This window comes from Miniopterus natalensis, chromosome 9 (genome assembly GCF_054644295.1).
Source record: "Miniopterus natalensis isolate mMinNat1 chromosome 9, mMinNat1.hap1, whole genome shotgun sequence".
NCBI lineage: Eukaryota > Metazoa > Chordata > Mammalia > Chiroptera > Miniopteridae > Miniopterus > Miniopterus natalensis.
The window spans coordinates 82,764,357-82,776,494 of NC_142089.1; positions in this window are offsets into that span (position 1 = coordinate 82,764,357).

Sequence of the window (12,138 nt, forward strand, 5' to 3'; positions counted from 1 at the left end):
GCGCACGGCCGGGCCGCTTCCTTCCCCAGCCTGGAGCCCCGCGGGCGGCGGGACCAGGAGCCGGGAAGGGTGGGCGGGGCGGGCTGCGCTCCGGCTCCCGGGAGGCTTTTCTCTCTTGGACCTTCGGTCTCGCTCGGGTCCGGGGCTGCGCGCCCCACCCGGCCGCGACGGGGTCGGAGCTCCCCGGGTGCCCGGCAGGGAGCGAGGGCTCGGCGGGGCGGGGTCACCCTCCCCACCCGGACCCGACGCGCCGGCCCGGGGGCTGTTCGTCTCGGCCGCGTCCCCGCGCGCGCCCCGAGCATTCCAGTCGTGCCACGGCCCGGGTCGGGCAGCCGGCGGCCGGAAAGACCGGGGAGCCGCGCCTCCCCTGCCTCCCCCGGCGCTGAGACGCGGGCCGGGCCTTTCCCAGAGGGATTTCGGGGTCCAGCCGCCCCGTCCCGCACTGAAGGGAGACGGGGTCGCGGCGCCGGGCTCGCAGCCTCCGCTCCCGGGGCTGCTCCCCGCTCGGGGCGAGTTCCAGCGGCGCCGTAAGGGGGGCAGCGCGGGAAGTTCGGTTCCGGAAGGGGCGCGGCGCCCGCTCCAGGCGGGGCGGCGGCGGGGGCGCGGAGCCTCGGAGGCCTGCGCCGGTCTCCCCACCCCGTCAGCCCGGGCGCCCCTGCCCGTGCCCGCCCGGGTGCTGTCCCGGGGGGAACGCGCCCCCGCCGCCGGGGCCTGGGGGTGCTGAGCGGGCGGCGGACTCGCCGAGGGGCCCGCCCGGGAGGGGCCTCCGCGCAGCCCCTGCCCCCGGGAGCGCTACACCTGCTCCCCCTGCCCCTGCCCCCCTTGCCCCCGGGAGCGCTCCCCCTGCCCCCCCCGCCCCCGCCCCCGGGAGCGCTCCCCCGCCCCTGCCCCCCCGCCCCCGGGAGCGCTCCCCCTGCCCCCCCGCCCCCGCCCCCGGGAGCGCTCCCCCTGCCCCCCCCCGCCCCCGGGAGCGCTCCCCCTGCCCCCCCCGCCCCCGCCCCCGGGAGCGCTCCCCCTGCCCCCCCCGCCCCCGGGAGCGCTCCCCCTGCCCCCCCGCCCCCGCCCCCGGGAGCGCTCCCCCTGCCCCCCCCGCCCCCGGGAGCGCTCCCCCTGCCCCCCCGCCCCCGCCCCCGGGAGCGCTCCCCCGCCCCTGCCCCCCCGCCCCCGGGAGCGCTCCCCCTGCCCCCCCGCCCCCGCCCCCGGGAGCGCTCCCCCGCCCCTGCCCCCCCGCCCCCGGGAGCGCTCCCCCTGCCCCCCCGCCCCCGGGAGCGCTCCCCCTGCCCCCCCCGCCCCTGCCCCCCCCCCGCCCCTGCCCCCCCTGCCCCCGGGAGCGCTCCCCGGGGCGCACGCCGCCCCTGGCGGAGGCAGCGCCTCAGGACTTGGAAGGCCGTAAGGAAGGTGCTTTTATGCTTCCAGTTTTGGGGGCACCCGTTGCTGTGTGAAATCTTTCGCAGGAAAAATACTTATTCCCGTGGCCTCTCCTCACTCTCTCTCGGTCCCTCCCTTCCACTCTCTCTGAAAAGCAATGGAGAAAATGTCCTTGGGTGAGGATTTTTAAAAAGGGTGGGGGGATGAACAAATTAGTGACATATGAGTATGGTGGAATACTATATAGCCACAAACATAAATCCATGATAAAAGAATAGCTAGGTCTCAGAAACAGTGTCAGTGGACATGACTGATGGGTGTAGTGTGATGAAGCAGATCCATGCGGCAGAACAGTGCTAAAGTTGTGAAGATACCTGCAAACCCGGGAAGGCGTCTTGGGGTTCTGAACGGGTCAAGATGGGGAGGTGTCGAGAAAGACTTTTGCTTTATATATAATGTTCTTACATATATTTCAGAATTAAACAAGTGCATGTATTACTTCTGTAACTTTAAAATTATTTTCTGATGATGACGATGAAAGAATCTGAAATAAGTACTGGAACTTCTGACTCCTGGTCCTGCCCCGCCTCTAACCAACCTCAGTCCTATAATCTCGAACTGCTTGCCCAAACTTGAGTCGCCTGGATTTGCCTTTCTATGAATTAGGAGATTGATTGATTTGTTTATTTCTAATCCTTACCTGAGGATATTTTTCCCGTTGCCTTTCCGAGAGAGTGGAAGGGAGAGAGAGAAACATCGATGTGAGAGAGACACGTCGATGGGTTGCCTCCCGCATGCGCCCTGACCCTGCAGGAGATCGAGCCTGCAACCGAGGTACATGCCCTTGGCTGGAATCAAACCCAGGACCCTTCAGTCCATGGGCTGACGCTCTAACCACTGAGCCAAACTAGTAGGGCTGAATGAGGAATTTTAAACAAAAATTTTTAAAGCCCTACTGTTGTGAGGACAAATAAGCCGGTAAATGGCAGGAAGTGTGCTGTAAACACCTTTGAGAGCCTGCGTTATATAAATGCTGGGGGCCGTGCCGAGGAGCTGGACTGGTTTCACGTAAATCAAGCCGATTGGCGAGCTCAGTGCCTCAGGCTACAGAGCAGATGTGAAAGTGGAGAGTGAAGAGTCGCTCTGCTGCGTGGCTGTCCCTGCCGACCGGAGCAGAGTGACAGCGGAGTATCGAGCATGGAGGAGGAGCCCTGGTCCTGGGTGAGCGGCTCAATCCCATGGATAAGAGTAAAACCGGGAACTAAAGACTCCATGGGATTCAAGGCCTTAACTTCCAAGGGGGTGTTTCTTCCGCAGGTGTTTTGTTTTTGCTTATACTTTTTTAAAGTTGGTCCTTCCTCTCTAGCCTTCCTAGCTAAGAGGAAGACAGCAGGGAGGTGGTCAGCAGCCCTGCAGGCCCCCTCCTCCTCCTGGACCTGACCGCACACTAGGAAGCCGGCAGCTGCGAGAACCTGAAACGCAGGAGACGGGTGAGGAAGGCGATCCTGGACCCAGGGCAGCTCAGACCCCACAGGTTCACAATTTGTAGCCACCCCTCCAACTCCAGCTCCCCCAGCACGCCAAGTTAGAGCTAAAGAGTCTTTTTTCATCACTAACTGCTTGCGTGGGTTTGATAAACGATTCACACGAGCACCGTGACTGGCTTTTGTGCTCGGCCTCCAGTTGCTCTCGACACAGTGTGGTCACTGGTAGCTTTCCAACTACACCTCTCTTATCTGTTTCTCTTCAAAAGCAGCAGTGACGGATCTCACAGCTGTGAGCATTTTCAGACACACTATCTGATCTGATCCTCACAACAGCCCTTGGGGATGGGGAGGTGGAGGGTAAGTCGTCCCAAACCCATGACTGACTAGCCCCAAACTGCCCCTCCCTGCTGATTCCACTGACCTCATCTGGCCTTGGTCCCAGCGGTACTGGTCCTCTCAGAGCCTGCTCCGGGGCCTGGCAGGCCTTCCCCCTCCCTCCACTCGATTCCCACTCATCCTTGAGGCCAGCGCTTCTCAAACCCTAATGTGCCCATGAATCCCCTGGGATCTTGCTGAAGAGCGGATCCTGATTTGGTAGGTCTGGTTGGGACCTGAGGGTGTGCTTTTCTGACCAGTTCCCAGACCTCATCGTCTGCAGGCTGCTTGGTATAGCAAGGCTGATTCTCTCATAAACTGGACAAAGTGAGCCTGGAAAGTCTCAGGAGACACTGTTGTACAATTCCATAGTGTCTCCACAGCTTCCTAATTGTAGCTAAACATCAATTATGTTTTCCCGACTGGAATGTAATTTCTCTAAGGACAGGGATTGAACAGTCTCATTCATGTTTGTATACCTGAGGCCTAACACAGTACCTGGCACATGATAAACGCTCACTAAATATCTGTTCAGTCAGTGAGCCCTGGAAATGAATGACTGACTGAGCCAGAGGCTAGCACTGTTTTTCCCACAAAAATGATGCCCTCCCTCGATTTCCAGCCATTGGACATTTGGGAAATTTTCATAATCTATTAACAAATCCAGATTTTCCCGGAGACCCAAATCCCAGGCATGGAGCCATCTTAAAAGGGGACAGACCAAAATGTTCACAGCACACCTCTCAAGAATGGGATTACAGACTTTTATTCTCTTTTGTGCAGTTTTTGTGTTTCCCAAACAATGCAGTAAGCAAGCATTGCTGAAGTACTTCGAAGGTAGTACTGAAAGTTTTGTTTAGTGGATTCTTGTACTATCCACACGATCACCGCTTTGCCACTGCCGATGCTGAGCTAGCTGTGGAGTCGGCTGCTTGTGCTCCTACCATCTCAGTTTCCTGACTACAAAGTAAGCTGGGGCTCCAGACAACCTGTGAATTTGCTCGGGCACTGATTCTCCCCGAGTCTGTCCTTTATTAAAGTATTCCTTCTCACCCTGTCACCCCCAAGGAATCCTAACCCCATTCCTCGTGACCTCACCTGTGCATGTTCCTGCAGAATATTGTTTCTCTTTGCCCCTTTTCTGAAGGTGGAATTTTTAATTTAAGGGCTAGTAACGGCAGACTTCACCCACAGCTGCAGCTGAGGCATTTGCATAAATTTAAGTCCCTATTTTTGAACGTGACACTAAGAAATCAATAAAAACTCAAGACTGTTTAAGACCGTTTGTGTTTGTCACAGCACTAAACAATCCCATCTGGAAGGGTTTGCTGGCATTCAGAAAATATTCTTCAAATAGATCCTATGCAGCCTGCGTGAGGGTGCCCAGACAACAGCCTCGGGACGAGCAGAGCGTTGGTGCCTCCCCACACCCGCGCCCTTGTTCCCAGTGGCGTGAGCGCGTGAGCACAGGAAGTGAGTTAACAGGAGGTTTCGGTTTGAAGCTGGGCATTCTTTTCATATTTATCAGTGGCTGAAACGTACACTCAGGCTGCTCTCAATCTGCTGCCCTGAGCCGAGCTAGCCAACCCGTTTGTGGGAACTACATAGAAAAAAATCAAGCAAGATTAAAGATCAAAATTGAAATAATGGTCAACACTGTAACTTGAGACGGTGCATGCCCATGACATCTGTACCAGGACCACCTGTCGTATCTGGGTAAACACCAGGCCTCTTCATATGGTGTTAGCACCTGTTTTGAGCTAACGTAGCTGCTCATATTAACCAACAATGTTAGCCCGAAACAAGCAATAGAATTTTAAAGTTCTTACTGCGTAGATAGATACAGAGACAAAAATATGTCATGTTTGATTCCACGAAAGATCTAAGATGACTTGCCAAAATATTTATACAATGAGAATGCATAAATTAAAATCAAAGCTCCAAGGAAATGCAGTAGGAGATAAAAAGGAGCCTAGGAAATTAGAATAACCTTATGCAGTTACCAAGTGTGAATGGCACATGGCTTCCCTCCCACAGCTCCCCATCGCAGAGCTAGACTCAGCCTGGCCTCCAAGATGCCTCTGTGAGCTGCCCATCGCCCATGACCCCGCGCCTCATGCCCTGCCTCCCTCCCCCTGCCCCCATCTCAGTCCTTCCTCTTCAGATGCCAGGCAGGTCCCACCCCTGGACTTGGCAGTTACCTTGCCTCAGTCTGACGCTGCCCTGTGTCCTTCAGGTGGCTCCCTCCCTCCCTGGTCAGTGCTCAATTCGCCACCTCACCCAAGAGGCCCCACCACCCTCCCTCAAAGAGCATGCTCCTGCCCATCACCATCTCCTCCCCATGTTCTGTTTGTCGTCACAGCACACAACACTGCATGTGCTCTTGTGACCTGTCCCCCTCACTAGCAGGGACACGCTGTGAGAGCAGAGGCCAGGGGCAGAGGGAAGGCATTTTTACACGAAAGAACATTCATCCTACAATCTGAGTGCTCAGTTGTTATTTTGTCTTTTTTAAAGCACAGGGATACACCCTCAATCAACAAAACAGAATTTTTGTCTGAGCCTGATTCGTCCTCACCACAGCGACGTCTGAGCATTCAGCTCTCCGTGATGATGGGGCAGGAGAGCTGGAACTGAGGTCCCCACAGCCCAGGAGCTCTACTTCGGAGCCAAAGGACAGGCAGGACCAAAGCTGGTCCACGTGATCGCGTTTCCTCACCGTCTGCTGCTTGTCTGTAGGTACAGACACAAAACCAACGGAGATTCCTGGTGAGCCCACCAGGCTGCCTTTGTTATCAAATAGAACATCCCTTCAAGTAACTGAGTTCAAGTAAATTCACCCAAAATGAGAATTTTGGTGTTAGAAGTCTCCTAGGCCATGCTTTCTGACAGTTGAGTGACGCCAAGAGCTGATAAGGTCACCCCAGTGCATAAAAATGAAACCATATAAAAAGCATGAAGAATAATTCTTAGGCCATTGGGAAAACTACCAACAGGATAGTAAATGGTATTTCAGATATTTTCTTAAATGTAATAACGGTATTTTTTGTAATGAAAATGTCCTTGGTTTTCAGCTTCACGTGCCAATGTCCCCAGGAACATTGTCCCCAGTTTTGTCACAGTGTCAAAACTGTCTTTTATCTTGGGCTCCAAGATAAATAATTACATAGACAGGTAAAATGAATATAGAAAATGTTAATATTATATTCCTACTCCTTTATGGTAGTTTTATAATATTTTTATTTCTACTCCTTTATAGTACCCAGGTAATCTAAAAGATTTCAAGTCAACAAGCTATAAATTAACAAGAAGAGAGAGAAAAAGCACTGTTTTCTGCCTTGAGAAAACACAATTTCTGCTGATACTGTGTAAGCATCAATGCCTAAGGGCTTTTACCAAGCACACAGAAATTAGTCCCAAGCTAGTTACTGTTCACTGAATTAAAGGCTAAAGAACAGGCAAACTCTACCAGTATTGCATCTTGTGGGTCACTTGTAGGTCACTCGTAGCGTTCGGCACGAGGTGGCATAGAACCTGGCTGCAGCCACTGGCAAAGGCTCTTAGTCCTGAGACCACTTTTAATACAGGACATGAGCCCCAGTAAACTAAGTCCAGGATATTGCATTTTGTACCCAATTCCCCAAGTTGGATATTCAATAAGCTTTAATAGAATCAATTCACATGCTAGTTAAAAAAGAGTTTAATGATCATTGAACTCTACTGACTGTTGATAGTAATTAATGCTCCTGAGAATAGATTGTTCTGAACGTATTTGCCTGAGTTGCACCTCAAACATAGAGGCTAGATTGGCATCTAGGAAGCATTTTATTCTATGAGTGAATGAGGAGACTGAGGTGCTTTAGGATCATTCAAAAAATGTGGGGAGAGATCTGGGTTGATGTTTACTTTATTGGATATCTGTTCATATCTGGATGCCCAGCATCTTGTCCACTTAGAGCAATCTCAGTTTAATCACATCACCAGCTACTGAGCAGGAGGTGAGCAAGGGCTCTTAGCCAAAAAATACCAAGGCTGAATTCTATTGCCCTTCATTTTATGGAGTAGATATGTTTCTGAAAAGATGTGGATGGACCACCTTTATGTAAATTTGATTAGCAGGAACAGGAATGTGAAATGGGAAGTGTATTTTGTGACTCAACCTCACCCACATACAGGGGCTTGAGTTTCCTCCTAATAGCACTGCTGAATAGCAGAGAGCCACTCTGTTTTGGGGAGAATTTCATAGTTTAGGCCATTCAAGGGAGGGAATACGAGGGGTTTCTGGGGCTCAGCGGGTGTTTGGAGAGATGGGCACCTCGTCTGTAGGCAGTGGGCAGGCAGGTGTGAATGGGGTGCCACCCAATGAGAGCAGAAAGAGCAGCTCCCAGCACCTGCAACGCCAGGATGCAGCAGTGTGTGCTGGCCGCGGCCTCCCCCTTCCCAGCTGCCGTCCCGGCTCGGCTCCTCCGCGAGCACCTGCTGGCACGTTCCCTGCCATGTGTCCCAGGTGACTTAGGTTCTTCCTTTCCTCTCCTTCCAAGGCATAAACTTTTGCTTCCTGCCTCCAATGTGGCCTTTGTTTTTGGAATTTCAAGAACGCTATTTGGGAATGGGAAACCCTTGTTTATCGCTCTTTGCTTTCTTGACACAATTCTAGTTCTTGAGGGAAGAAGGAAATGGGGACATTTTACATCAAGATAAAGTTTGAAGGCATCTTACTACAAGTCAAGAAAACTTCAGAGAGTCCCAGGTGACTGTCCTTGCTACACAGGGAACCACACCCGGATCTCCCTTTCGGGCACATTTATATTCTCACCCCCAGATTTGCTCAATGCAGGGACAGCCACGTGAGTGACTGAAGCCTCCAGTTATACCCGTCTGTCTTTCTCTCCAGTTGGCTTGAATATTTATTTCCAAATAGCAGCCCAAATTACTAACCTTACTTGCCTGCACATCCCAAGTGTTTCAGCTAATTGTCAAATTTCTGCTCTATGTTGTCACATGACTGTCACTCCCTGACGGTGGGGCTTTGATTCTGCCCAGATAGAAAGAGCTCAGGGAACCGGAGCTGGAGCAGCGTCTGAGGCGACAGCACAAGCTCCCGTGTGCTGCCTGGTTCGAGGAGCTGATGTTCATACTGGTTGTTATGATGAACTGTTCTGTCACCCAGACAGAAAGGTGATTGAGTTTCTTTTTCCCAAGGCCTCTTTTAACTCAAACACGCAAAGTGACCTCCTCAGCCTGGAGCAGAAGTCGTAAGATTGAAAAAATAGGTAAATACATTTTTACAGCGATGGAAAAAGCACTAGGTTCTGAAAACATCCAGTGTGGGCCAGTCCTGGAGGAGGGCTAATAATAGCCGGAACGTTCGCTTTCTCCTTACTTACATTTAAAAAAAATGCTTATAATGTTTACGTTGAGCCTGGGGTGAGGACAGTGTGTATGTATGGGAAGTTTACGCCGAGGGACTTCCTTTCAACCCCCCATACACACACACACACACACACACACACACACACACATATGTGTGTATATATATAGGGTGTCCCTAAAAATGTGCACACACTTCTAATAATGATAAAGGCAGTGGTTATTAAAATACACTTCATTTTCAACATTGAGCTGTCAGCTGTTAGTGTGTATATTTTCTTGGGACATCCTGTGTTCTAGAAAACCAGTGCCAGCTCTGAGGGCGCCCGGCAGTGTAGAAGCTGGGCAGCTGCAGACTGCTGGCGGACTTTGCTTTTTGTTAATTACCCATTTTAAAGTTCAGCAGACTGGCACCTCCTGTGATCCTGATTATACTCCTAGAACTCCACTCCAGTTTAGTGTCAGCAGATCCCAGTCTCACAGTGAGATTGTTCCCTTGGTTTGCTTGGAGCTCTGCCCTTAAAAGATTCTCAGCGCAGAAGTAGCTGCCATGACAAGCCCACACAGCCCCCCTTAGACCACAGGGTCAGGTGGTTTTGCGTCACGGCAGCCTCTCGGACGCTGTATGCCGGCGCAGCTGTGCGGACTTGCTTTGGGCAGACAGCCAGCGGACGGGTCATAGCCACATACTCCACCCACGACTACACTCTCCTGCGGTTTCAGTGCTGCCTAGTCCTCCGGGCCTTTAAGTAATTCAGTATTCAATGATAATAGCTCTTGGCGATTAATTTTGATGCTTTTGGTCACTTTCAGGGAAACAGGGTTTGACACATTGTCAGTAATTTTCAAAGTGACAGAAAGTGGAGGCGAGTGTTTTCAAACTAATTCCAGTGATTCTAACGCTCATGTCAGGAGAAACGCGATTTCCCCTTGAATGCAGCTGCACGCATATGGCTTAATTATTTATTATAGCGATTTGATTCTGAGAAGGGCTTGAGGCCTGGTGGGTGGCCCGGCTGGTTGAAGCATCACCTTGTATAAAAGGGTTGCAGGTTTGATTTCCTGTCACAGGTTTCAGGTTCAATCCACGTTCGGGGCTCCTATGGGAGGCAACCAAATGATGTTCCTCCCTCCCTCCCTCGCTCTCTCTCTTCGCTTTTTCTCTCTAACACCAATAAAAACATCCTCGAGTGAGGATTAAAAAAATACGCATTATCAAAAAGGGTTTGAAGTGGCTTCCAACACAGTGAATAAAAAATGAAATTAATTGCTGAGGCTATTGGGTATATCTGACTCTGCTTCTCCATTGCTCTGGCTGCCACTTTACTTCACGAGCCATGAGGAGTGAGGAAGGGTCCTTGGCCGGGGAAATGAAGCTGTCCCTGGGAATTCCCCGCTCGCGTCATAGGCTTCCAGGAAAACAGAAGGGCCTGCGCAGGTTGGCTAGGCCACTTTTCACAACATTTAACTGTTACCTACAAATATAGAATTTAAAAGCATTTTAATAAGATTTAATCACATCTCAAATTACAGTAGTCCTGTATTATCCCAGGGGTATCTGTCCAAGACCCCCAGTGGATGCCTTAAATTGCAGACAGTACTGAACCCCATATGCACAGTGAGCCCTTCAATAATGCACAGAGATTTTTGGAAACTGCAGCTGTAAGCAAAACGACATACAATGAAACCAGTGTTGCCAGAGGTTAATCAATACCAATTAGAGTTAAGTTCCTACAGCATATTTCTGGTCACAAAAACATCGTCAAACTTTTAAGTAAAGACCCCAAATACTTCTAATATTAAACATTGAAATAAATGTGAGCTACACATAGATTTAAGGAAGATTAATAAAAACAAGTAAGATCATTATTTTCCACCCCAGTTCGTGGTCGTGGGCAGCCGGAGCCCAGCGCAGCGGCTCTGGGCGCAGGTGGGACCCACCCAGGACAGGTCGCCTTCCATCGTGGGCCCGGCTCAGCTCCCAGGCTCACTCGGGTGGGACCGTGTAGACATGCCGGTGGCCCATGTGCACACCTCTGGGGTTGGTGGTGCGAGTGCTCAGGCAGCTCACAGTGTCCCCCGCCCGGCACTGAGTTTTTTCTCATCAGCGTTATAACAAAATAGTGTTGAGCAAAGCGATCTTGTTCAAGGACCCGCTGTGCGGTGTTTTTCCTGTACATACACACCTACAGCAAAGTTTAATGTATACATTAGGCACAGCAACAGATTAACAGTGACTCATAGTAAAATAGAACAGTTATGACAACAGGCTGTGCTGCGTCGTGTAAATGTGGTCCCTCTCTCAAAACGCCTTACTGTGGGGCACCCACCTTTTCATTCGGAGGAAGCACTTGCTGGTGTCTCACTGCCAGCGTCACTGCTCCTGCACTTTGGGGCCATTATTAAGTAAAATGAGGGCGACTTGGACACCAGCACTGCCAGCCCCAGACGGCGAGCTGGTAACCCAGCCGGCTGCTGAGTGGCGAATGGCTGGGCAGAGGCTGTTGCCCCGAGGTGCTGAGCAAGGGGGTGACTCACGCCCGGGCAGGACGGCAGGGTGATGCGAGGTTCCCTCACACCACACGGAATGGCATGCCATTGAAAAGTTACGAATTGGTTTGTTTCTGGAATTTTCCATGTAATATTTTCGACCTAAGTTGCCCTCAGGTAACTGAAACTGTGGAAAGAGAAACTGGATATGGGGATGACTGTGTCTCAAATGAGACGCTCCATTGTCAGGAAGCCTGCACTGTCTTCCCCCGCCACCCACCTGCCCGCACAGCTGCCCGCAAGCTCTCTTCTTCTTCTTCTAAATATGTTTTTATTGGTTTTAGAGAGAGAGGGAGAGAGAGAGAAACATCGATCGGCTGCCTTCCGAACGCCCCTTACTGGGATGGCGCCTGCACCGGGCATGCGCCCTGACCGGGCATCAACATGTGACCCCCTGGTCCATGGGCTGAAGCTCAACCACTGAGCCACCTGGGCCTGAAGAGGTTTATTCTTAAAAATAGCTGCACTTTTCCTCTCACTTGGCTCCTAGCTGGGGGGAGTCATCATTGTTTTCCAACAAAAGACATTTCCAGCACCTCTTTCATCAAAGAGAGGACTCTCAGAGGGCCTTAGCTGGGGGCTCTCAGGGGGAGATGAAAGTGGGCCGGGACTTCTCTATCTCCCCTTCACCAGTGCTTGGTGGCCTCCCAGGTCCTTCAGGGGTACAAAATGGCCAGAAAACACTTTTTACAAGTCTCTGAGACAATGTGGTACGAATGAGCACACTTCCTAAGGAAATGAAACTCTTAAATGCTTCTGTAACTTTATTGGTGATCTCGAAAGTTTTCTGTTTTTTTTCCAGTTCATTGATTATAAATCCAGGTGCAAAACCTGTGACTATTGACCAAATTGACCAGCTTTTTTCATGTGTGCATTTTTTCATCTCCTCAATTTAATTTTTAAAAATACATTTATTCTGTCCAGTTTTCTCAGTGGTTAGAGTGTCGGGCGGCGGACTGAAGGGTCCCAGGTTCGATTCTGGCCAAGT